Source organism: Muntiacus reevesi, chromosome 3, assembly GCF_963930625.1.
Source record: "Muntiacus reevesi chromosome 3, mMunRee1.1, whole genome shotgun sequence".
Classification (NCBI taxonomy): domain Eukaryota; kingdom Metazoa; phylum Chordata; class Mammalia; order Artiodactyla; family Cervidae; genus Muntiacus; species Muntiacus reevesi.
In genome coordinates, this window is record NC_089251.1 from 272,032,388 (window position 1) to 272,058,586 (window position 26,199).

Consider the following 26,199-nt stretch of genomic DNA (forward strand, 5'->3'; position numbering starts at 1 on the left):
CAACAGGAAATGACTTGCATTTATTTTTAAGAACCAGTGTAAAACAATGTAGTATACCACTGACTACTTAAGTGCTGACAAACTCGACATTCCTAAAAAGAGCAAACACATATTGAGTGATCATTCATGCCAGGCATGGTGCTAGGCATGGAGTATTCACTAGTAAGTGAAACATCTTCCCTCCCTGGTGGAGTTCAGTTTGGTGAACTGAATGGTGAAGAAGCAATGAATATATAATTGAAAAATATGTTCAGTGCCCATAAAGAAATGATCAGGTGCAATGATGGAGACTAATGAAAGGGCAGGTGGGATACTTAGTTTAGGAAGGATGGCCTTTCTGAGGTGACATTTAAACTGAAACCTGAAAGATGAGAAGCTAGATGTGTAAAGAACAAGAGCAAGTGTCTTCAAGACAGTGGAATCAGCATGTCCAGCGAGGCAGTCAGGAGCTAGAAGTGTTTGAGGAGGAGTTCTGGCAGTGTCAGCAAGATGGAGGGGCTGCCATCGGGTAAAAATCCAGTTTCTTACCATGGCCTCAATGTCCCACCTAAACTGCCCCTGTCCTCCCCCCGCCCCCCCCACATATCCTCCCCAGGTGTCCACATCACCTAGTCTTTCTGTCCTTTATGTGCTGGTCTCACTCCCACCTCAAGAATGAGAGGTGTGCTGCATTTGCTGTTCTTCTGTCTAGAACGCTCTGCCTGGATGATTCTCATAGCTTCTGACCCCAGTGGTCAGTCAGGCCTCAGATCAAGTGTCATCTCTGGAGAGAGATTGCTAATTACCACCCCTCACCCAACATTAACTTTGGTGGTATTTTCCTCTTCCCATCCCTCACCACTATCAAATTTTATTTCGTTCATTTTTTGAAGTTTGTTTTTTTTTGTTTGTTTGATTTATACTCTCCCCTAAAATAGAAGTCCCATGTTTATATTTCTTATTGCTATAACCTAGAAGCATATCTAGAATATAAAGGAAACTCAAATATTACTTGTTGAATTTACAATGAATGAAATAAAGCTTAAAGAGGTAAGGCGAGGTATTAGAAAAGAACTAACCAAATTGTGTGAGAGTAAGGACTTCCTGGAAGAGGTATGTTTTCAGTTATTAAAATCAAAGGGGCAAGAGAGCGAAGGTGGCGTGCAGGTAACAAACAAGACTTGTGGAAATCACTCGTTCATCCCCGTCCTTTTTCACTAGATTAGGAACACCTTTAGCACTGGACGGAGAAGGTGATGGCACCCCACTCCAATACTCTCATCTGGAAAATCCCATGGACGGAGGAACCTGGTGGGCTGCATTGCATGGGGTTGCTAAGAGTCGAACAGGGCTGAGCGAGTTCACTTTCAGTTTCATGCATTGGAGAAGGAAATGGCAACCCACTCCAGTGTTCTTGCCTGGAGAATCCCAGGGACCGGGGAGCCTGGTGACCTGCCACCTATGGGGTGGCACAGAGTCGGACACTACTGAAGCGATTTAGCAGCAGTGGCAGTTAGCGCTGAAGCCGCGTTTTACTAATCTTTCACCAGCGCCTGTCCCGGGACCTGGCACACAGATAGGGTTTTACACAATGACTGACTGTGAGGTGCGCAGAAGGGTCTATTAACTCGGCTGCGGTGCAGTTTGTGGCTGGCCACTAAGCCTGGCAGCACCAGTGCGAGGGAGCAGACGGCTTTGCGGAAGACGGCCTCGGCGGGTGGGGGTGGGGGGTGGGGTGGGAAGCGCCCCCCGCGCCTGCGCGTTATGGCGGGGAGCCGGCAGCGTCGGCGCGCGCCTGCGCAGTGCGGTCTTTCCCGCCTCCGACAAGATGGCGGCGGCCGAGTAGCGCGGGGGCGGGTTGTGGCCGCAGGAAGCCCGGCCGCTGCAGCGGGCCGAGGCGGGATGCTGTTCCCAGGGAGCGCCGTTGGCCACCGGTGAGGAAGGTCAAGCACAGAGCTGCCTTCCCGAGCCCCCCGGCGCCCCCTACGTACACCCCCGTCTGCTCGAGTGCGGTCGCCGCTTTGCCTACTTCGCTACCGCCCTGTGCTGTCGGGTCCGGAGCTCCGGCGGCGGCAGGGGCTGTGTCCGGCAGGAGAGGAAGCGCCCGGGCTGCGTCCGTGCTTCTGTCCGCGGGGCGAGCGTCTGGCAGGTGGGTGAAGCTGCAAGCTTCGGTGTCTCCTCTTGGGGCAAAGCTTTCTCGGCTTTGCCCCGCCGTGGCTCAGACCCTGGTGGTGTTCAGCCGGACTCCACCGCTGCTTTGTCTCCACGTCCCGCCCCCTCTCCGCGCCCCGCTCCAGGCCTCCGGCTGGCCCCTGACTTTGCGTGCCCTCCATTCCCACGCAGGGGCCGGGGGTCGCAGCGCCGGCCGCCCTCCGCAACCTTTCCTGCCTCCTGCTGAAGCGTCAGCCCTGGCAAGCGGTCCCTCCTTCACGTTAGGTGGGTGGGTCGTCTGCCTGTTTTAGTCACCTCCCCATCTTCCTGGTCTCGACCTTTTGCTTCCTTGAGAAGTCTTTTTAACTGTCTGGAAAGCTTTCCCAGGCTTATAGACTTACAAAGAAAAGCTTGCTATCCAGACGCCAGTGGATTTTGTTCATCTTGTCGGGGGGATCCAGCCCCCAGGAGACTTTGATGGTTTTGAGGAATGGTGCCAGTGACGGCAAGTGATTCTTCATCTAAATTAATCCTTTTCTTACTACAGCGAGTCTTTGGTCTCTAAACTTTTTTTTTGGGGGGGGGGCGGGGCGGACGGAGGGACATATGTATACTAGATCCAGGGAAAGAATTGAGAAGTGGTCCTGGTTTTAAAAGAAGGCTTTGTGAGGGTAAGAAATGTAATAGCCCAAGAAAGGATAAGCGATTTTAGTGATTCTTTTATTCACTGTTAGGCTAAATCGTCCGTTGAAGCTTCACAATCCTGTGTTGTCCAAGCCCTTTGTTTTATTTGGAAAGGACTGAAATAGAGAAAACGCTTTTTAAACTTGAAACTTCTCAAATTTCTTGGGTTCTCAATTGTTATTAGTACTACTTGGCAATCTTTCTTGTACTTGATATTTTCTGCAAAATTTAGATTGTGCCAGTGTCATTTCTTCTTCATTTATTACTAGGGCAAGAGTAGTCAGAATTAATGGTGTAAAAAGTGCAAACTGAAGGAGGGATGTGGTAGTGGAGGTTGCCATGTCTGATTTTTCCCAATTTTTTCCTGTAATTGGATAATGTGTCAAGAGCAGCAGAATGGTGAAAAATGAAGCTATGAGTATAAATGGTAGTGTATCCACTGAGATTGCAATGGGTGGAGCTTTTAAAATTAAATTGAGTGATATCCTTTTTTTGAAGCCATGCTAGGTGCTCTCCAGAGTTTCTAAAGCACAAACTGTTGTTGCCTTATTGGAAATTTATGCTAAAAGTCTTTTAACAGGTGGGTTACAATTGGCCTGACAGATTTAACTTTTTGTTCTACCTCCTGACACACATCTGCCTTAACCTTTATTGTAGACTTTTAGCCTCTTGATGAATTTCTTAAATTTGGAGATAGAATTGTTCATTTTAAAAGGAGAGGAGATATTTTAGGTGTTTGATTCCTGTACGGGCAGATTCATTCACTTGTTTGTTGCTGTGCTATGCTAAGTCGCTTCAGTCACGTCCATCTCCTTGCAGTCTCCACAGGACAGCCAGACTCCTCTGTCCATGGGACTTCTCCAGGCACGAATATTGGAGCAGGTTGCCATTTCCTCCTCCACAGGACCTTCCCGACCTAGGGATCAGAGCCACATCTCTTCTGTCTCCTGCGTTGGCAGGTGGGTTCTTTACCACTAGCGCCACCAGGTAAGCCTGTTTGTTTCCTGCACCCGAGGACTGCGTGTTTTTACAGGCACTTGTCTCTCAATTCTGTGCTTTTAGCTGACGGGGTAGTGCTCAGCCCTAGGTAGTAGCTCATTGCCTGAGGCATTGTGTCAAGACCTGTCTGACCACAAACAAGCACTCTTCCACACTTATGGAACCCGATTTCTCTCTCTCTTTCTTCCCCTCTTCCTGTCTTTAGGAACCCTCCCGTCTTTGTGTCTATTCATTCAATTCTTTAGCCTACTGCTCTTTTCATTTGCCTCCCCTAGTCACCAGGATCCCATGGTCATCAGTTTTTACCAGCCCATCATTGATACCTTAGAATACTTAACTTTATGTCAATTTATCTTTCTAGTGCCCAGTTCTGAACAGGCCTAATCACTATCTTGATCCCTGAAGGATACAAGAGACAGTTGTGTGAGGATTTTGGATTGTTTTCATACCAGTTAGTGTTCTGTTATCCTCCAGATCTATAATGTCAATTGTGAGGGGTTTTTTTGTCTTAATTCATGAAAGTGTTTATAGCAAATAACTTGATCTTTTCCTTTCCTGAGAAAAATCTCAAGCATCTGAGGTATAATCTTTTCTATCCTGATATCATTTCTTTATTTACTCTTCTCTGAAAAGAAGGAATTGTCCTTCCTTTTCTTCAAGAGCAACCTTCTCCAGATGTGTCCATGATCATCCCTCTTTATCTTTCTTTCTCAGTAATTATCCATGATCACTCCTTTTTAAGTTTTGCCCTCTCTAGCCTCCATGCATGCTTAAATATACCTTTGCCAGGGCTGCCAAACACCGTGCTGTGTGCCGTGCAGCTCACAGAAGCCAGTCTGAATTTTGAGCCTGCTGTGCCACTGTATTTTTATTCTTTAATCCTAGGAGCCTGGTGTAGTTGTTGTTCAGTCGCTCAGTTGTGTCCAACTCTTTGCAACACCAAGAACTGCAGCATGGCAGGCTCCTCTGTCCTCCATTACCTCCTGGGGTTTGCTCAAATTTATGTTCATTGAGTCGGTGACACTACCTAGCCATCTCATCCTCTACCACCTCCTTCTCCTTTTGGCTTCAGTCTTTCCTAGCATCAGGGTCTTTTCCAGTGAGTTGGCTTTTCGCATCAGGTGGCCAAAGTATTGGCACTTCAGCTTCAGCATCAGTGCTTCCAGTGAATATTCAGGGTTGATTTCCTTTAGGATTGGTTGATCTTCTTGCAGTCCCAGGACGCTTAAGAGCCTTCCCCAGCACCACAATTCTCAATTCTTTGACACTCAGTCTTTATGGTCCAACTCTCACATCCATACATGACCACTGGAAAAACCATAGCCTCGACTCGACGGACCTTTGTCGGCAAAGTGATGTCTCTGCTTTCTAGTATGTTGTTGAGGTTTGTCATAGCATTTCTTCCAAGGAGCAAGCATCTTTTAATTCCATGGCTGCAGTCACCATCCACAGTGATTTTGGAGCCCCCAAAAATAAAGGTCTGACACTGTTTCCACTGTTTCCCCATCTATTTCCCATGAAGTGATGGGACCAGATGCCATGATCTTAGTTTTCTGAATGCTGAGTTTCAAGCCAACTTTGTCATGCTCTTCTTTAACCCTTATCAAAAGGCTCGTTAGTTTCTCTTCACTTTCTGCCCTTAGAGTGATATCATCTTCATATCTGAGGTTATTGATATTTCTCCCAGCAGTCTTGATTCCAGCTTGTGCTTCATCCAACCCAGTGTTTCTCATGATGTACTCTGCATAGAAGTTAAATAAGCAGGGTGACAAGATACAGCTTTATTATAACTCTTTCCCAGTCAGTTGTTCAATGTCCGATTCTAACTTGCTTCTTGACCTGCATACAGGTTTCTCAGGAGGCAGGTAAGGTGGTCTGGTACTGGTGTTTCTTTAAGAATTTTCCACAGTTTGTTACGATCCACACATTCAAAGGCTTTAGCGCAGTCAATGAAGCAGAAGCAGACGTTTTTCTGGAATTCTGTTGCTTTCTCTATAATCGAACAAATGTTGGCAGTTTGCTCCCTGGTTCCTCTGCATTTTCAAAACCTAGCTTGTACATCTGAAAGTTCTAGGTTCACATTCTTTTGAAGCCTAGCTTGAAGGATTTTGAGCGTAACCTTGTTAGCATGTGAAATGAGTGCCGTTGTATGGTAGTTTGAACATTCTTTGACATTACCTTTCTTTGGGATTGGAATGAAAACTGTGACCTTTTTCAGTCTTGTTGCCACTACTGAGTTTTCCAAATTTGTTGACATATTGAGTGCAACACTTTAGCAGCATCATCCTTTAGAATTTCAAATAGCTCAACTGGGATTCCGTCACCTCCACTAGCTTTGTTGGTAGTAATGTTCCCTAAGGCCCCCTTGACTTCACGCTCCAGGATGTCTGGCTCTGGGTGAGTGACCACAGTGACTGGTGTACTGTTCTCTGTGTATTCGTGCCACCTCTTCTTGATATCTTCTCCTTCTATTAGGTGCGTACCATTTCTGTCCTTTATGGTGTCCATCCTTGCATGAAATGTTCCCTTGATGCCTCCAGTTTTCTTGAAGAGATCTCTAGTCTTTCCCATTGTGTTGTTTTCTTTGCATTGTTCACTTAAGAAGGGTTTCTTATCTCTTCTTGGTATTCTCTGGATCTCTGCACTCAGTTGAGTATATCTTTCCCTTTCTCCCTTGCCTTTCACTTCTCTCCTTTCCTCAGCTCTTTCTAATGTCTCCTCAGACAATCACTTAAGCTTCTTGCATTTCTTTTTCTTGGACTAGTTTGGTCACTGCCTCCTATACAATGTTACGAACCTCTTTCCAGTGATGAACCTCGTATATAAACTCATATAAAACATATGAATCTCTTTCAATAAACTCATATATGAACCTCTTTCAGTTTTACGAATCTGGTAGACACTTTGTCTACCAGATCTCATCTCGAATCCATTTGTCACCTCCACTGTATAATCATAAGGGATTTAATTGAGGTCGTATCTAAATGACCTAGTCGTTTTCCCTACGTTCTTCACTTTAAACCTGAATTTTGCTATTAGGAGCTCACGACCTGAGCCACAGACAGCTCCAGGTCTTCTTTTTGCTGTCTGTGTAGAGCTTTTCCATCTTCAGCTGCAAAGAACATAATCTGATTTTGGTATTGACCATCTGGTGATGTCCGTGTGTATAGCTGTCTCTTGGTTGTTGGAAAAGGGTGTTTGCTATGACCAGCGTGTTCTTTTGACAAAACTCTGTTAGCCTTTGCCCTGCTTTTGCCCTCCAAGGCAAAACTTGCCTATTATTCTGGGTGTCTCTTGGCTTCCTATTTTGTATTCCAATCCCCTGTGATGAAAAGGACATCTTTTTTTTTTTTTTTTTTTTTTTGGTGTTTGTTCTAGAAGGTGTAGTTCGAGAACTACAGCAGTTCTACTTCACAGAACTGTTCAGCTTCAGCTTCTTTGGCATTAGTGGTTGGGGCAGAGACTTAAGATAACACTGATATTAAACAGTTTGCCTTGGAAATGAACTTAGATTATTTTTTTTTCCCTGAGGTTGCACCCAAGTACTGCATTTAGAACTCTTGTTGACTATTAAGGGCTACTTCCTTTCTCCTAAGGGATTCTAGCCCACAGTAGTAGATACAACAGTCATCTGAATTAAATTCGCCCATTCTCATCCATATTAGTTCAGTGATTCCTAAGATGTTCATTCTTGCCATCTGCTTCACCACATCCGATTTGCCTTGATTCATGGACCTGCCGTTCCAGGTTCCCATGCAAAAAAGGAGCAATAGCTCTTTACAGCGTCGGACTTGACTTTAACCATCAGACACATCCACACAACTGAGCGTCATATCCGCTTTGGTCCAGCCACTTCATTCTTTCTGGAACTAACGACTGCCCTCCACTCTTCCCCAGGAGCATATTGGACACCTTTTGATTGTGGTTCTCATCTGCGGTGTCTTATTTTTCTGCCTCATGCTGTTCGTGGGGTTCTCGCAGCAGGACTGCTGGAGTGGTTTGCCGTTCCCTCCTCCAGTGGGCCACGTTTTGTCGGAACTCTTCACCAGGACCCGTCTGTCTTGGCTGGCCCTGCACGGCATGGCCCATGGCTTCACTGAGTTACACAAGCCCCTTCACCACGATGAGTCTGTGATCCATGAAGGGGTATAGTAGGAAGGACATTTACTTTTAAGCTTCAAAGATCTGATTTTGAAGTCTACTGAAACCAGTTACTGTCTTTGTGGCTGTGGGCAACTTACTACTCAGGCTGTGTTCTTTGTCTGTAAAGTAGAATGTTATACGAGGAAGACATGGCAACCCAATGCAGTATTCTTGTTGGAGAGTCAGCATGGACAGAGGAGCTTGGTGGGCTATAATCCATGGGGTCACAAAGAGTCGGACAAGACTGAGCGACTAAGGACACCACAGAATGTTATACTTACCTCACAGAGTTGTAATCGACGGAGTTTAACACACGTTACATGTCTTTCCAAGGGTTTGGTGCGTTATGGAGTTCTTAAAAGTGTAAATTATTCTTTCCTTTGCACTCTGACTTCCCTTACCATCACAGCACCGAAATTGGTTTTTAAAAAGTCATCTTGATGATCTAATTACCAAAGCTAACAGCCTTATCTCAATCATCCATGGTTGTCTTAGACCGCTTCTGAAATATACTCCATAGGAATGAAATGATCTGATTTCTTGTTTCTTGACTTTATAGTTCCTGATTCTCTTATGTCTGAAAGTTTCTTTACATTCCCTGCAGTGTCTCGATTTTGCTGTTTCCCCTAAACATAGCTGTTTCCTGTATCAGTTAGGATGCAAATAGGATTTAAAAACAGAAGAAGTGTATTAGCTCAGGTAATTGGCAAAGGCATAGGTAGGATTAGTTTAAAGGGCAGTTTGTGCATAAGCTTGGCTTTGCTCAGTCCTCAGTCCTCAGTCAGCACAGAGGTTCTGTGTTTCCGTTTCCTCTAAACTGCCCTCCCATTTGGGTTCCTGCTCAGACTGGCTTCCCCTCTAGATTGAATCCAAGTGCTTTCCATCTTTATCTGTAGTGTGGCGACCTTTGTGCTCAGGTTTATCCTTTCATAGTTGCATGTTTCTCTTTCTGCTCCAGGCACCACATTCTGACACAACCACCAAAGACGGGAGGAAGTTTGCCCTCTCATCTCTTGATGAGGCAAGTAAACCTTTTACAGAAAGCCTGTATCAGATTTCATTTTGGACTAGCATTTCAGTCTAGGAAGAAATTAGATGAATGGCTACAGGGAAGATAACCAACATTGTCAGTGACATATATTGATAATATTGTATGGAGAAGTAAGCTTAAATGAATGAGAATTTTCAGATAGTAGTGGCATTCTTAAAGCACTGCTTATCTCAAGAGCGGGTATAAGCTGTACTTAGGACTGAATCAGTCATTTAGATAGTCATGAATGACTAATTAAAATGGATTACTATATAAAATTAGTATATTTGAGTGGTATATCCCAGTTCTTTTAAGGTTGTTGTTAAGAACATTTACGCGTGCACTGTGAGGAATGGATACAGGTAGCAACTAACAGGGAATAGACCTGTGGTTCTTCTTGAAGATGAGTGGTGTTTGGAAATCTGTGGGTCTGGTAGAGACGAGATATACCAAGTGTCCTGTGATGTTTGCCAGCAAAACAAGAATTGTCCCTTCCAGAATACCAATAGTGCCCCTGTACACTGAAAAAACAAATGCTTTGGTTTTTTTCAAAGAATTCGCTGAGATTCCTCTGTATACTTATATTGCAAGTGACAGAAAACCAAATTCAGACTGGCTACACAGTAAAGGGCATGATTAGGTCTTGTCCTTGAACTTCATCTGGGGCTTCATCCAGTCTGAAATCATCAAGGACTTGGCTTAGTTTCTCTGGTCCTGCTCTGGCATTCCTCTTGTTTTGGTTTCGCTCTCAAGCGAGCTTATCTCATGGTAGCAAATTACTGTAACACTTTCAGACTTAATACTCTCATTTCATATGTAAAGTAAAATGAAGCATATCTTTTGTTATTTGGTTTTGCAAGTGTTTGTTGAATGTCATCACTGTTGAAACTTCCCTGAACACCTGCCCCTAAAAGTGGATTACTTCCTCTGTTATGTTACAACTTCACAGAACTCTGTTGCATGCCATGTTCTATGGTTATTATGCTCATATGTCTCATGCATTAACTTGCCTTAATTGTCTGTGTGTTCTTAATGTGTAGAATACTCTCTGACTAACCATTTATGGATGAATGAGAGGAAGGAAGGATATGGAAAGGGGCAGGGAATCATAAGAAGTCCCCATTCCTTCCTGTTACTGAACCCTGAATTGTGAACATTGTACTCCTACCACCAAAGTATGTGTGTAATGCTCTTGTGATTGAGAATGAATTCATTTGAAAGCTTTACTGAATTCTAGTAGTGTTCCATCATTATTTTCTCAGCAAAACTAAAACCAGTTACCATCTTTTGTTCTTTCAACAAGTATTTTTGAAAGCCTGCTATTGGCAGGTCATGTGACACAATGGTAAACAAAGTAGAGCTGTGCTTCCTGAGCTTAAATATCAGCGAGGGGCATAGACATTATTCATGTGTGCACACTCAGTCGCACACACACGTCAGGTAGCTCACAGGGTTTGAAGCAGAATAAGATAGATTCAGGGGATTAAAAAGTAACAGGATACTGTAACACTTCAGGTAGTTTGGTGAGAAAAGGCTTTTTGAGAAGCCCTTTTCTGAGTGAAGTGGATTAAGCCATGGAACTATCTGGAAGGAAATGTTCGGGTAGAGCAAGCAGCAGCTTCTAACGTGGAAATGTCCTTGGCATGTTGGAAGAGCAGCATGTGGGAGGCCGTGGCTGAAGCGGGGGTGGGGGGTGTGTGGCAGGGCAGGTCAGAGGGTAGGTGTGGGCAGGGTAGACCAAGGGGAGTTCTGAAGGTCATTTAAAGACTTGATTTTATTAGCTAGAAAGTCTGGAGAAGGCAATGGCACCCCACTCCATTACTCTTGCCTGGAAAATCCCATGGATGGAGGAGCCTGGTGGGCTGCAGTCCATGGGGTCGTGAAGAGTCAGACACGACTGAGCGACTGCTCTCTCACTTTTCACTTTTGTGCTTTGGAGAAGGAAATGGTAACCCACTCCAGTGTTCTTGCCTGGAGAATCCCAGGGATGGGGGAGCCTGGTGGGCTGCCGTCTATGGGGTTGCACAGAGTTGGACACGACTGAAGCGACTTAGCAGCAGCAGCAGCTAGCTAGAAAGTCACTCAGTCGTGTCTGACCTTTGTGACCCCATGGACTGTACCAGGTCTCCCACATTGCAGGCGGATTCTTTATCAGCTGAGCCACAGGGAAGCCTCAAGGGAACTTCCCTGGTGGCTCAGATGGTAAAAGCATCTTCTTGCAATGCAGGAGACCCGGCTTTGATCCCTGGGTGGGGAAGATCCTCTGGAGAAGGAAACAGCAACTCTCTCCAGTACTCGTGCCTGGAAAATTCTGTGGATGAAGGAGCCTCGTAGGCTACAGTCCATGGGGTCGCAAAGAGCTGGACACAGCTGAGGGGCTTCACTTTCACTTTTCACTTTCTAGCTAGAAAATTGGAGTTGATATATGTTTGGAAATCTAATTATTATTCTTAAGTTATATTATTTTAAGTACTAATTATGATTAGAAGTTCTCTCTGTGCTAAGTAACTAGCATATGATAGACTTAACACAATTTAAATGTTAAATAATTTATCTGAATAAAATGGTACTGAGATAAAAGTTGAAATTTTAAAGTTACCCTTTGAAGGAACTTTTTAAAATATTTAGGATACTTTACTTAGGTTTGTGATTATTTTCTTCAGCTCTTATGTACCCCATTACTAAAGTTTTCTGTAGTCATTAAAGAAAATTCAGGAAATACAGAAGTACAGATGACATTCATAAGCTCAGCATATGAAGAAAACCAGTTCAGTTTTCGTCTCTCCCAACCCTTCCCTCCCGCTTTCAGTACCCTCTGTCCCTCTCTTCTTCCCTCTGTCTTTCACTTTCTTCTTTGTGCCTATGACTTTTTCCCCCTGTTACAGTGTAAACATGTGTATATGTCTAATTTTTTAAAAATTAGGTTATATTCATTTCTTGGAATATTTGATAAATCTTATTTTTATTGACTGTATAATCCCATTGTAAAAATTATTTTTCTTAATTGTTTCCTGGAGTTGGTTATTTAGTTTAGGTTTTCTATTTTATCATCATGTGGGCAGTGAATGTCTTAACACATGGATTTTTTTCTCTTTGTCTTTTTCCTTAGAATGGAATGATTGGCACTGGAGTAATGTAATGGAATAAGGTTTCATCTTAGACATTGTTAAGGTTCATGATACATGTTGCCACATTGTACCGTGTCTTGTAAGCCCAATAAATGTTAACTGGTTTGAAAGTAACGGTAACTGGGTGGTGGTGGGGAGGTGAGGACCTACGGAGTTGCCAAGCTTGAGTGATAGGCTAGGTTAGCCTTTTATTTCCAAATATTTCTTTCTTTTTTATCTTTAATATATATTTCAAGGTGTATATAAAAGCACCATGGAGAACTTTACATGTTACTGCAAACACACAAACACACATGAACTTATTGCTCAGGTCAAGACGCACAGTGCTGCCGCCACCCCAGAGCTCCTGCCCTTCTGGTTCCCGGTCTCCAAGAGGAAGCTTTCAGCATTTCCCTCCAGGCCTGTTTGCTCAAGTTCGTTTTGTTTTGTTTCTGTGAAACCCTTCGTCATGTTTAAAGACGTTCCCTTCTGTACCGGTTTACTAAGAATTTTGTGTTTTGTTCTGTATATTTGAACTTAATGCTTTTTTTGTTGTTGTTGCAGCTTTTCATTACTGTATGACTTTTCTCCTTCACTATGTTAATATATTGAATTACATATTATTTAAAATCTTAAACCTAACCTGATTTCTGAGGTAAACCTAATTTGGTTTTACAGTATTACTCTTTTTATGTATTTCTGGATTCAGTTTGATATTCTGTTAATAGTTTTGTATCAGTGAGGTGGCCTATATTGTCCTTGTCAGGAATTGAAATCAGCGGTTATCTCATACTAGCCTTATAAAATGAGCTGACCCTCATTTTCTATTCTGAAAAAGTTTAAGTAGGACTGAATTGTTTCATTAAATTTCTGTGAGAATCTGGCCGAGAAGCCATCTGGGCTGGTAATTTTCTTTGTGGAAAAATTTTTAATTACTCCTTTGATTTTTAATTTTTAACCTTCTCAGATTTTCTGTTGATTATTTTGGTAGTTTTCCCCCTAAGAAGTTGTCCTTTTCATCTAAACTTTTTAAATTTACTAGCATAAAATTATTTATAATAAATATTAGTATCCGTTTAATGGTTGCAGTAAAGAATTATCTTATTGTATCTGTTATAGGCTAAAACTACCTTCTGTTTTTCCTCATTCAGTCTCCCTGGGAATTTAGTAGTCATTCAAAGGAACCAAATTTTGAATCTTGCTGATTCCTTTTCTTTTTATTACGTATTTGTTCTCTATTGCATTGATTTCTGCTCTTTATTTCCTTCCTTCTACTTTTTGGGATTTACTTTTTTGTTCTTTTGCTAACTTCTTGTAGATCACTACTTTTCAGCATTTCTCCCTTTTAAATATATGCATTTAAGGCTGAGCATTTCCCTCTAAGTACTGTTTCAGCTAGCAACATTACTCAAATTTTAATATATAGTACTTTTATAATTCACTTTAAAATGGTTTCTAATTTTCACTGGTATCTACTTTAACACTTGGATAAGTTGAATGTATTATATTTCTCGATTTCTGAACACATGGAGATTTTCTAGTTGTTTTCAAATGTCTTTTATTTCTAACAACATAAGATATGTCATCAGAGAACTCTTAACAACATAGCAATGTCATCAGAGAACAATCTCAGTGTTTCAAAGGTCTGTGATTTCAGACCTTTAACATTTGAGATCTGCACTGTGGCCCCAGTATATTATTTTTTCCCTATAGCTATTGAATGTGGTGTTCTAATATATTTACATTGGATCTTGCTGGTTAATCCCGTATTTCAAATCTTCAGGGTCATAAGTGACCTTTTGTTTGCTTGTATCAATTACACAGACAAGAGTGTATTAAAATATCCCGTTTACCACTGTAGATATTTCCCCTTGTATTCTCTCAGCTTTTGCTTTATTTATTTGAGACATTGCTAGTAGATGAACATATATATACACTGTGCTTGGTTGCTCAGTCATGTCTGACGCTTTGCAACCCTTTAGACTGTAGCCCTCCGAACTCCCCTGTCCTTGGGATTTTTTAGGCAAGAATACTGGAGTGGGTTGCCATTTCCTTCTCCAGGGGATCTTCTCGACCCAGGGATTGAACCCACATCTCCTGTGTCTCATGCGTTGCCAGCAGATTCTTCCCCTGCTGAGCCATCAGGGAAGCCTAGTAGTTGGATAGAAATGTGTAATAGTTATATCTGCTTAGTGACTTACTGTTACGAAGTATTCCACTTTTATTCTGAAAGTGCTTTTTGCATGAAGGTCTAGTTTGTCTGGGATTGATATAACAACACCAGTTTTCTTTTTATTGTTTTCTAAGGCTGATCTACACACGTGGTTTTAAAAAATCATATTCTGCTTTTATGTTATCAAAGCCTGATTGTTTCTTGTCGTATCATCTTGGGTGTTTCTAGCATTGTAACATGTAACTTGCTTCAAATGTAGGCACTAATAAGATACTGAGATAATGTCTTACTTGGTTGAATTTAAAAAGTAATGAGCATGATTTTGAATAAGTACTGAAGTTGTTTTAGGTTTCTCTTATTTTAAACGTTAAAAAATGTAGTTTTGTCAGGAAGAGACTTAAAGATTTATATTCTTGAGCAGATATTACCGGCGTGCAGTATACATATCAAAACCTGCAAGAGAAAATGAAATGAAAATAAATATGCTGTCCCTGTCTCTTCCCTGGTGGCTTAGACGGAAGAGAACCTGCCTGCAATGCAGGAGACCCTGCTTCAGTTCCTGGGTTGGGAAGACACCCTGGAAAAGGAATGGCAACCCACTCCAGTATTCTTGTCTGGAGAATTTCCTGCACAGAGGAGTCTGGTGGGCTATAGTCCATGGGGGTCACAGAATCAGACACAACTGAACGACTCACACTTTGACTTTTCATCCCTGTCTCTTAGTTACACATGTCCCCTCCACAGAAGCAATCACTGTGTGATTAACACAGGTAACAGTGTAATCACTGTGACCAGTTTCTTGATTAGCTTTTCACACTGTAGTCCACAGAAACCCAAATTTTGCAAATTCAGCTTGTTAGGTGGGCAAATATATACACTACTGTGGTAAACTCTAATTTGTGTCTTCATCACAAGGTAGCATTCTAGAACATGCATTTTAAATCATAATGATAACTCTCATTCAAGCTCCAGAACAGTTTTTTTTTTACTTCAAAAGTTACAAAGCAGATACTGGAAGAGGATAAACAGCTTTCTGCTTCAGTCTGATTAGCCAGTCCTTCAGTTTCGAAATCCTACTGGTTTGGGCTTTAACAGAAGTGGTCCCGTGGTTAAGATAATTGGGGAAATTCTGACAAGGATGGCTCATTTGCTAGTTATTCAAGGGGGTGGTTAGGAGGAATTTCTGTTATGAATTACAGTAGGGTGAAAGAATCTGTGTATTTTGCTTATTCTCTGTCTACATGAGCAAGAAGTGCTGAGTAGGGCTAGAGGATCGGCTTCCGGGGTCATTCACTCACTCATCTGGCTGGCAAGTTGGTAGTCATTGTAAGGACACTCAGGTAACCTTATGGAAAGGCCATCCTGGGACCCAAAGGTTGACCTTTCCATAAGGTTACCTGAGTGGCCTGAGTGTCCTGATAACCCAGAGGCTGGCTCCACAGTAAGCAATCCAAGGGACCAGGGTAGAAGCCACAGTGTCTTACAGTGACGTAGCCTCAGAAGTCACACGCTTCTGCAATGTTTTATTGGTCACTCATGTGTGCTTAGTCATGTTCAATTCTTTGTGACCCTGTGAACAGTAGCCCAGCAGGCTCCTTTGCTCTTGGGATTCTCCAGGCAAGAATACTGGAGTGGGTTGCCATGTCCTCTTCCAGGGGATCTTCTGACCCAGGGACCGAATTCGAGTCTCCTGCGTCTCCTGCATTGGCAGGTGGATTCTTCACCGCTGAGCCACTGGGAAGCCACTGGTCACTCAGGTCAGCTCTGTTCAGCATAGGTGAACACTGTGCTAAAGCTTGCATATCAGAATTTAAAGATTTTTAAGGATAGTCTTTGAAAGTGGCTCTGGTGCCACTCCCCATTTAAATAAGCATTGGATCAGCGATCTTACAGCTGGTGCTTTTGGTAATCTCAAGGTGAATTTATTCAAAAAAGTAATGCTTTTCGGGTGCTGCATACTTTTCTATTATGCATTGCTCAGGAAAATGCCTGTTTGATTGCCAACGTTTTCACAGTGATTTATTTTTTGTTGTATTTGATGCCTGATAAGAACAACATTCACGTAATCTGGGAATATCTAAAGAATTAGTATTCTGGCTTCCTCTTAGAAATTGTAGAATACATCCTCGAGCTTTAATGTGGTGCTGAGATCTTGCCTGCCTTATCTATTGATGTTACTGCTTTAATCTAGGCATTGGATCCAGGTGTCATTCAGAACCCTCACTGTATATAGGGCGTTTTTATTCAGAAAATAATGAATTCTGACTATACTCTTCACAAAATAAGGTGGTGTGAGTGGTAAAGAACCCACCTGCCAGGGCAGGATATGTAAGATACGTGGGTTCAATCCCTGGGTTGGGAAGATCCCCTGGAGGAGGACATGGCAACCCACTCCAGTATTCTTGCCTGGAGAATCCAATGGACAGAGGAGCCTGGTGGGTTACTGTCCATAGGGTCGAAAGAGTCAGACGCGACTGAAGTGACTTAGCACATACATACTCAGGCTGCTGTAATAGTGTGGAAGAGCAAGGCTGCCCCTGTAAGGGAAGAAAAAAAAGTTGTCCCTGTATTCTTTGTGACAGAAATCTTCAGAGGAGTAGGTATTTGAAGATTTAAGTCTCATAGGGAGAGGGCCAGGAAATTTGTGAATCAGGTATCTGTTTATTTTAAATGTATCCAAGTGAAATATCAGATAGATAGTTGGATATTCACAGAAGAGGGTTAGGATTTAAATTCGAGATTTAACATCATTCAGTTCAGTTCAGTCACTCAGTCGTGTCCGACTCTTTGCGACCCCATGAACTGCAGCACGCCAGGCCTCCCTGTCCATCGCCAACTCCTGGAGTCTACCCAAACCCATGTCCATCGAGTCAGTGATGCCATCCAACCATCCCATCCTCTGTCTTCCCCTTCTCCCCCTGCCCCCAATCCCTCCCAGCATCAGGGTCTTTTCCAATGAGTCAACTCTTTGCATGAGGTGGCCAAAGTACTGGAGTTTCAGCTTCAGCATCAGTCCTGCCAAAGAACAGCCAGGGCTGATCCCCTTTAGGATGACCTGGTTGGATCTCCTTGCAGTCCAAGGGGCTCTTCAGGAGTCTTCTCCAACACCACAGTTCAAAAGCATCAATTTTTCGGCGCTCAGCTTGCTTTATAGTCCGACTCTCACATCCATACATGACCACTGGAAAAACCATAGCCTTGACTACGCGGACCTTTGTTGGCAAAATAATGTCTTCTTTTTAATAGGCTGTCTAGGTTGGCCATAACTTTCCTTCCAAGGCGCAAGCGTCTTTTAATTTCATGTCTGCAATCAACATCTGCAGTGATTTTGGAGCCCCCAAAAATAAAGTCAGCCACTGTTTCCACTGCTCCACCATCTATTTGCCATGAAGTGATGGGACCAGATGCCATGATCTTAGTTTTCTGAATGTTGAGCTTTAAGCCAACTTTTTCACTTTCATCAAGAGGCTCTTTAGTTCTTCCTCACTTTCTGCCATAAGGGTGGTGTCATCTGCATGTCTGAGGTTATTGACGCTAAAGCCTTGGGAGTAGGTGAGAAAACAGGAGAGAAAGCAGTCCTGGTACAAGTCCTCAGGCCCTCATGTTTTAGAAGATGCCTGAAGAGACAAAACAAACCAATAGAGGAAATCAGAGGGAGGAGGAAAGCCAGAAGAACAAGTAGAGGACAAGAGAAGACATCTACTTCAAGTAGAAGAGAGTGGTCTGCTTGGTCTAATGTTCCTGAAGAGGTTACTGTACTAAGATGAGGCAATGGAATTAGGCCGCTGGGTAGTCATTAGTGACCTTGACAATTGAGTTTCAGGAGATTGTTTAGGATTAGGGTGGGTTAAAGAGTAAATTAAAGGTGAGAAAATAGAGATAGGAAATGAAGGCCACTAGATGAAGAAGTTTTGCTGTGAGTAGAACAAAGAAATGGTCATATCTAATTGGTGGGGCGGGGGAGGTGAAGGGGAGCTGAGGTCAGGAGAGGAATTTCCTGGCCCAGAGATCGAACCCAGGTCTCCTGCATTGCAGTCAGATTCTTTACCATCTGAGCTATCGGGAAGTCCTGAGGAATTTCTTAAGATGTGTAATAATAGAGCACATTTGTTCATGATAGTGGTTCAGTAGAAGAGGAGAAACTGACTATACGGGAGAGAGAGAGGTTAGTCAGTGGTTTTCTTGCAAAGACAGGAGTAGTTGGACTCCATGCCCACGTTAGGGTATTGATCTTTGATAGAAGCAGTGCTGCTTTTTCTATTTTAATAGAAGAGAAGCAGTGTAGAAGCACTACAATTCTACCGATCTTACGGGACTTGGCAAAGAAAGTTTTTTTAAAGATTTATGAAGTAAATATAAGTTTCAGTTTTAAAAATATTTATCTATATTGAAAGAAGGAATTAAATTTGTTAGTTTGCCTTGATTTTCCTTTCTCTCTTTCACTTTTATAGTGTTAAGTGTTCGTGTTGAACTCTTACTGTGATTCATTCTCTCAACCCCTAAAATGAATCTGTGTATTAGATCTACTCTGAGTAGTGCAAGTGACCCAGAGGTTTCTGATTTGATTGACACAATCCAGTAATGCCAGGTAGATTTGGTTTTGTCATTTTACTTAAGAATAAATTTGGATTGTTTACCCTGTAATAGAAAACATTTATCTTCAGATACTCAGAAATGAAATAATTTTATAGGCTATACATTGCCTTACATGCTAAAATTCAGCATAAAGCAGGAGGGAGGGACGACATTAAAAAAAGCAGGAAATGGTAGTATAGAATTAGGCAATGCTATCTTCAGTATATCGGGTATTGAAAAGGTCATTGTTTTCTCATCCAAGGTAAGAACTTGAGGATACCGTGTAAGAATAAAAGTCTTGACCCAAGTATTTGGTTTGAGGTTCTAATAAATAAACATCATTGTTACGCCATAAATTTATTCTTGCATATACAGTAGATTTTGTCTTTAATGTCAACTTAAAAATTGGACTTTTTCTTATCAAATCAAATGTATTTCCAGGGCTCTTTTGTGTGCTATAAACTGATAAAATGATTGGCCAAGTGATCTAAGTATTTTAAATGTTAAGGTGATGGTAGTTTTAATTGTGTTTTGGAAAAAAGGCTATTTTTTAAAAACTCATTCTGTGTGCTCCTTTTTCTTGAATTCACAGTGATACCATAAACATTTGGTGCTGTTTTGGTAATTTAAGTCCCTGAACTCTTTAGTGTTGACATCTCATCTTTATGGAGGAGGGTTTCTAAGTTTGTATTGTAAATTGTACCTTTGGGAGCAGTGTTATAGCTGTTTTAGGTTTTTAGTAAAGATCAAAGCTGAAAACATTAAACAAGACAACAAGACATGATTTTAAAAAGACACATGGGGAGACATAAAATTCTGCTTTAAGCATTTATTAAAAAAAAATTAATCAGAATTTGATTTTTTTTTCCCCCAGACGAAAGATAGCTTAAAACATTGGATGACCAGAAAGTGGAATTTTATCAGATTAGAGCACATTAAGAATTTAGAAAAAACATTTCCTTTACTAACGAGGAGATGTTTGAATATTTGTTAATTTGGTAAAATGATTGTCAGAGGTGATTTTTTAGTTCTTTGTCTTATTAAAAACATAAATTAGTAAGTATGCTGTCAAAATTGTCAAAATAAGACTAATTAAAACAATTAAGTTTATTATAGAGTGTAAAATTTTGTGTGTTTTTTTCCTGTTGTTATGTTTTTCAGTTGAAAAAGTCTTTGGTCATTAGTTTTAACTATAAATTAGTAGTATATGCATATAATGCTTGGTTATTTCTTCTCTAAAGTAAGAAATATCAACTGGTTCTATTAACTTTTGTAAATCTTGCCATAATCATGTATCCTTCCTTATTTGAAATGTCCGTATTTTTCATTGCCTATAAGAAGATGTCTAAAGTTTTTATCCTACCAGACAAAATGTAAAACTGCCGTAAAATTCCTAAATATCTTTAAAGGCTACTTCTCTTGCTACTTTCTCTCTGAACTCATTCTTGATTGCCTAGCCAGAAATTATCAAATCTCTCATCCTTTGGTACAGATGTTACCTCGTATTAAAACTTTTCTTGTGCACATTTGTAAGTTGATATCTTACTCCTCTTTGTATCATCTACATTCATACATTCAGCAGTGTTATTGGATGTCTGCTGTGCCCCAAACACTGTTGTAGGTGTGAAGGCAACAGCAGTGCATGAGAATCCAGGTCCCTATCCTCATGAAATTTATGTTCTAGTTTGGGAATGATAATGAGGGAGACAAAATTAAATAAACAGATAGATGCCTAGAGCCTTTTAGATGTTAAATGTTTTGAGGAGAAAACAGTGTATATGATAGAAGGTTTAAGGAGAGTACCAGTGTTGATTTGATGGCGATGGAAGATCTCTTTGAAGATGTGACATTTATGCCAAAGCTGAACGATAACAGTGGAGCAGTCATTTGAAGATTTGGGAGCAGAGTTCTCGAACTGAAAGACAGACAGTGCAAAGGCATTAGAGAGAGGAAAGAACGGGGGAGGTGGGGGAAGAGGGTGGGAATGGAAGCAGGAGGTAGGTTATACAGTCTTGTAAGCAGAGGTAAGGGATTTGAAATGTATTCTAATTTAATTTCGAAGCCTGAGAATTGTTGTTTAGTCGATAAGTTGTGTTTGACTTTGCAACCCCATAGACTGTAGCCCATCAGGCTCCTCTGTCTGTGGGATTTCCCAGGCAAGGCTACTGAAGTGGCTTGCCATTTCCTTCTCCAGGGCATCTTCCCCACACAGGGATCAAACCTGCATCTCCTACATTGGCAGGCGAGTTCTTTACTACTGAGCCACCAGGGAAGCCCCGCATTTACGGGTTCATGTGATTACATTGGGCCCACTCAGGGCCACCCTCCCCCTCCTTTATTGAGAGTGTACTATACAACCAGCACAGTACTAGGCACTGATGTGTATTGCTGAGCAAGCAAAGATTTTAATCCAAAAGCCACATAAAAACAAGACGGAAGTGACCTCCATTCTCAAGGAAAGTCCATGTCAAAATGTCCAGGACCATAGTGCTCTGGAATTGGCCTACTTGAATCATAGGAGTTTGACTGTGGTTGTAAGAGTTATTCCTTACAAGTTACAAGGTAACTTTCTCATGTCTCTCAGTTCAGCTCAGTTCAGTCACTCGGTCGTGTCTGACTCTGTGCGACCCCATGAACTGCAGCACACCAGGCCTTCCTGTCCATCCCCAAATCCCAGAGTCCATCCAAACCCATGTCCATCGAGTTGGTGATGCCATCCAACCATCTCATCCTCCATCGTCCCCTTCTCCTCCTGCCCTCAGTCTTTCCCAACATCAGGGTCTTTTCAAATGAGTCAGCTCTTCACATCAGGTGGCCAAAGTATTGGAGTTTCAGCTTCAGCATCAGTCCTTCCAATGAACACCCAGGACTGATCTCCTTTAGGATGGACTGGTTGGATCTCCTTGCAGTCCAAGGGACTCTCGAGTCTCCTCCAGTACCACAGTTCAAAAGCATCAATTCTTCGGTGCCCAGCTTGCTTTATAGTCCAACTCTCACATCCGTACATGACCACTGGAAAAACCATAGCCTTGACTAGACGGACCTTTGTTGACAAAGTAATGTCTCTGCTTTTTAATATGCTGTATAGGTTGGTCATAACTTTCCTCCCAAGGAGTGAGCGTCTTTCAATTTCATGGCTGCCATCACCATCTGCAGTGACTTTGGAGCCCAGAAAAATAAAGTCAGCCACTGTTTCCTCATCTGTTTGTCATGATGTGATGGGACCGGATGCCATGATCTTCGTTTTCTGAATGTTGAGCTTTAAGCCAGCTTTTTCACTCTCCTCTATTTCAATTTCATCAAGAGACTCTTTAGTTCTTCTTCACTTTCTGTCATAAGGGTGGTATCATCTGCATATCTGAGGTTATTGATATTTCTCCCGGCAGTCTTGATTCCAGCTTGTGCTTCCTCCAGCCCAGCATTTCTCATGATGTACTCTGCACATAAGTTAAATAAGCAGGGTGACAATGTACAGCTTTGACATACTCCTTTTCCTATTTGGAACCAGTCTGTTGTTCCATGTCCAGTTCATTTTTTGTTTGTTTGTTGTTTTTTGGTTTTTTCCATGTCCAGTTCTAACTGTTGCTTCCTGACCTGCATACAGGTTTCTCAACAGGCAGGTCAGGTGGTCTGGTATTCCCGTCTCTTTCAGAATTTTCCTGTTTGTTGTGATCCACACAGTCAGAGGCTTTGGCAAGTCAACAAAGCAGAAATAGATGTTTTTCTGGGACTCTCTTGCTTTTTCGGTGATCCAGCAGATGTTGGCAATTTGATCTCTGGTTCCTCTGCCTTTTCTAAAACCAGCTTGAACATCTGGAAGTTCACGGTTCACGTATTGCTGAAGCCTGGCTTGGAGAATTTTGAGCATTACTTTACTAGCGTGTGAGATGAGTGCAATTGTGTGGTCATTTGAGCATTCTTTGGCATTGCCTTTCTTTGGGGTTGGAATGAAAACTGACCTTTTCCAGTCCTGTGGCCACTGCTGAGTTTTCCAAATTTGCTGGCATACTGAGTGCTGCACTTTGACAGCAAGCATCATCTCTTAGGATTTGGAACAGCTCAACTGGAATTCCATCACCTCCACTAGCTTTGTTCATAGTGAGACTTCCTCAGGCCCATTTGACTTCGGACTCCAGGATGTCTGGCTCTAGGTGAGTGATCACACCATCGTGATTATGTGGGTTATGAAGATCTTTTTTCTCATGTCACTACATGGTTCTTTATTGCATCCATACTGGTCTTAACTAAAGCAGATATTTTCAATGCCAGCATTGGATAAATGTCAGCCAAACAGAGCCAAAACAAACTTTGCCATTGTTCTGAGCTTTAGGGCAAGGGTCACAGTGCTCTGGGGCTCATCTTCCCCATGTAAGCTCATTCTTTAGAGTGTGTTCCTTCTTTAGGGTTGCAGGCTACCATATGGCATGCAGAGAAAGTGCCAAACGAGTGACAGTGAATCTTGTCTCCTTTTTTTTAAAGTCTGCTAATTAATAACTTTAGTTACATCTGCCAAGTCCTTCTTACCATGTAATATAGCGTATTCACTACCGTAACACCAGGGCATACATGTTTAACGTCTTTAATATCATATAAGAGCAGTGAAGTAGAATTAACTCTGACAGAGTTAATTTTTGAGTCATTCCAGTTTTTAAATTTCTTTTACCTTTACTTATATGCCTACCTTCAAGGATTACCTTGATAGTGACGCCTGATAGATTAGCCATACTCCATAAGACAACCCGAAACTGTTTATCTTTAGTTTTAGTTATTTAACTAACTGAACATAAAAATGTGGAAATGCCTCTTGCATTTAAAGAGATTTTGTTCTAGATATCTTCCAGAGAAAGCTGTGGTTACTCATTGATAAAAAGTTGTGGGTCAAGAGAATTTATTGATACTGTCTAAGCTGTTTGAGATTTTTTGTTTTCACTTATTCTGATTATTTAAGAAATGGATTCACTCAATAAATGCTTATTGAGCAGCGCTAGGTGCTAGGATGATAATAACTGAACACGTAACTTCTTTTGGTAATTAATTATTTCAATTGGAAGCTAATTACTTTACAGTGTTGTAGTGTGTTTTGCAGCACATTGACATGAATCAGTCATGGGTGTACATGTGTCCCCCATCCTGAACCCCCCTCCCACATCCCTCCCCATCCCATCCCTCTGGGTCATCCCAGTGCACCAGCCCTGAGCACCGTGCCTCATGCATCAAGCCTGTCCGGGTGATCTGTTTCACATATGATAATATACATGTTTCAATGCTATTCTCTCAAATCATCCCACCCTCGCCTTCTCCCCCAGAGTCCAAAAGTCTGTTCTTCACACATGTGTCTCTTTGGCTGTCTCGCATATAGATAGGGTCATCGTTACCGTCTTTCTAAATTCCATGTATATGCGTTAGTACACTGTATTGGTGTTTTTCTATCTTCACTCTGTATAAATAGGCTCCAGTTTCATCCACCTCATTAGAACTGATTCAAATGCATTCTTTTTAATCGCTGAGTAACATTCCACTGTATATGTGTACCACAGCTTTCTTATCCGTTCATCTGCCGATGGACATCTAGGTTGCTTCCATGTCCTGGCTATTGTAAACAGTGCTGCGATGAACATTGGAGTACATATGTCTCCTTCAATTCTGGTTTCCTTGGTGTGTATGCCTAGCAGTGGGATTGCTCGGTCGTATGGCAGTTCTATTTCCAGTTTTTTAAGGAATCTCCACACTGTTCTCCACGGTGGCTGTACTAGCTTGCATTCCCAACAACAGTGAAAAGACAGCCTTCAGAATGAGAGAAAATAATAGCAAACAAAGCAACTCACAAAGAATTAATCTCAAAAACATACAAGCAACTCCTGCAGCTCAGTTCCAGAACAATAAAAGACCCAATCAATAAATGGGCCAAAGAACTAAACAGACATTTCTCCAAAGAAGACATACAGATGGCTAACAGACACATGAAAAGATGCTCAACATCACTCATTATCAGAGAAATGCAAATCAAAACCACAATGAGGTACCATGTCACGCTAGTCAGAATGGGTGCTATCCACGAGTCTGCAGGCAATAAGTGCTGGAGAGAGTGTGGAGGAAAGGGAACCCTCTTACACTGTTGGTGGGAATGCAAACTGAACACGTAACTTTTTAGGAATCATGAGACTCTGAAGGAGAAACAAGCTGCTCTGGGAGATAACACAGTCATCGTTTAGTAACTGTGAGTGGTTGGTTCTGAGACCTTGGAGGATATCAAAACCCAGAGATGCTCAAGTCCCTTTTATTAATATAAAACAGTATAGTATTTACATATAGTCTACATATATCCCTCCCATTATACTTTAAGTCGTCTCTAGGTTTGTTATAATAACCTTGTAAGTGCTATGTAAGTAGTTGCCAGGCTGCTTGGCAAATGCAAGTTTTGTCTTTTGGAACTTTCCCCAGATCTTTTCTGTATATTTTTGACCCGTGGCTGGTTGAATCCACAGTGGTTGAATGGAGAACCCAAGGATACAGAGCACCTACTGTACATATATCTAGGTAGGTGGTCTAGCATGATCTGCTCATGAGGATTTGACCAACACTGGCTTGCCACTTCACTGTGGGTGGACCTGAATTAACCTTGAAATTTCTCTGAGCCTCAGTTTTCTATGTATGTGAATAGTAATCTTTAATTGGAGTTCCTGTGCCCTTTTGCAGTAGCACTAGCAATTTTGAATTAATTTGTATTAAGAAAGGCTCCCCCACAATTTATATATGTACCTGAATCTGCCTTTGGCTCCCTTACTTTTCTTCTCCTTCAAATGTGATGATTTCAAATTGTGTCCAAACTAGAGGTACTTAACTTTTGGAGGAAAAAATACAGAAATAATGTGTGTTAGTTGGTAGAAGTGTTATAAAATTTAGAAAAATCACGATTTTTATCATTTCTACACCCAGGGAAGACCCTTGACATTTTAGTGATCTTTCAGTCTTCTCTGTGCACATACATAGTTCATTTAAAAAAAGACAAGGCTAGTTGGCTAGATAGTATCATATTACAAATACAGTATGTATTTAACTTTAATTCATAATTATTATGATCACTGTAATTTAATAAATTTATATAATTATTAGATTATATAAATTATACAACTATCATAATTTATATAATTTAACAAAATATTTATAGTATATGTTATCTAGTTATAAATATTTGTGTATTAATAATTTGATAATTCTGCATTTTCACTTAATGCCACATGAATTACATAATACAATTGTATCTAATTATCTTCTATGACATAATTTAATTTTGTTAAGGTTGGAATGATGCATTTCTCAAATGTTTGGTAGAAGGTGTTTATAAAGCCATTTGAATC

At 41.5% G+C, this 26,199-nt stretch overlaps 1 long non-coding RNA gene across 1 annotated transcript in view; it reads left to right on the forward strand.

Moving 5' to 3' along the window:
* Positions 1-1,817: 1,817 nt before the first annotated feature.
* Positions 1,818-26,199, forward strand: part of LOC136165535 (uncharacterized) — a 31,010-nt gene continuing 6,628 nt past the window's right edge. The window contains exons 1-2 of the long non-coding RNA XR_010662569.1: positions 1,818-2,128; positions 3,634-3,773. This is a non-coding gene — a long non-coding RNA (uncharacterized lncRNA). The remainder of the gene's footprint in view (positions 2,129-3,633; positions 3,774-26,199) is intronic.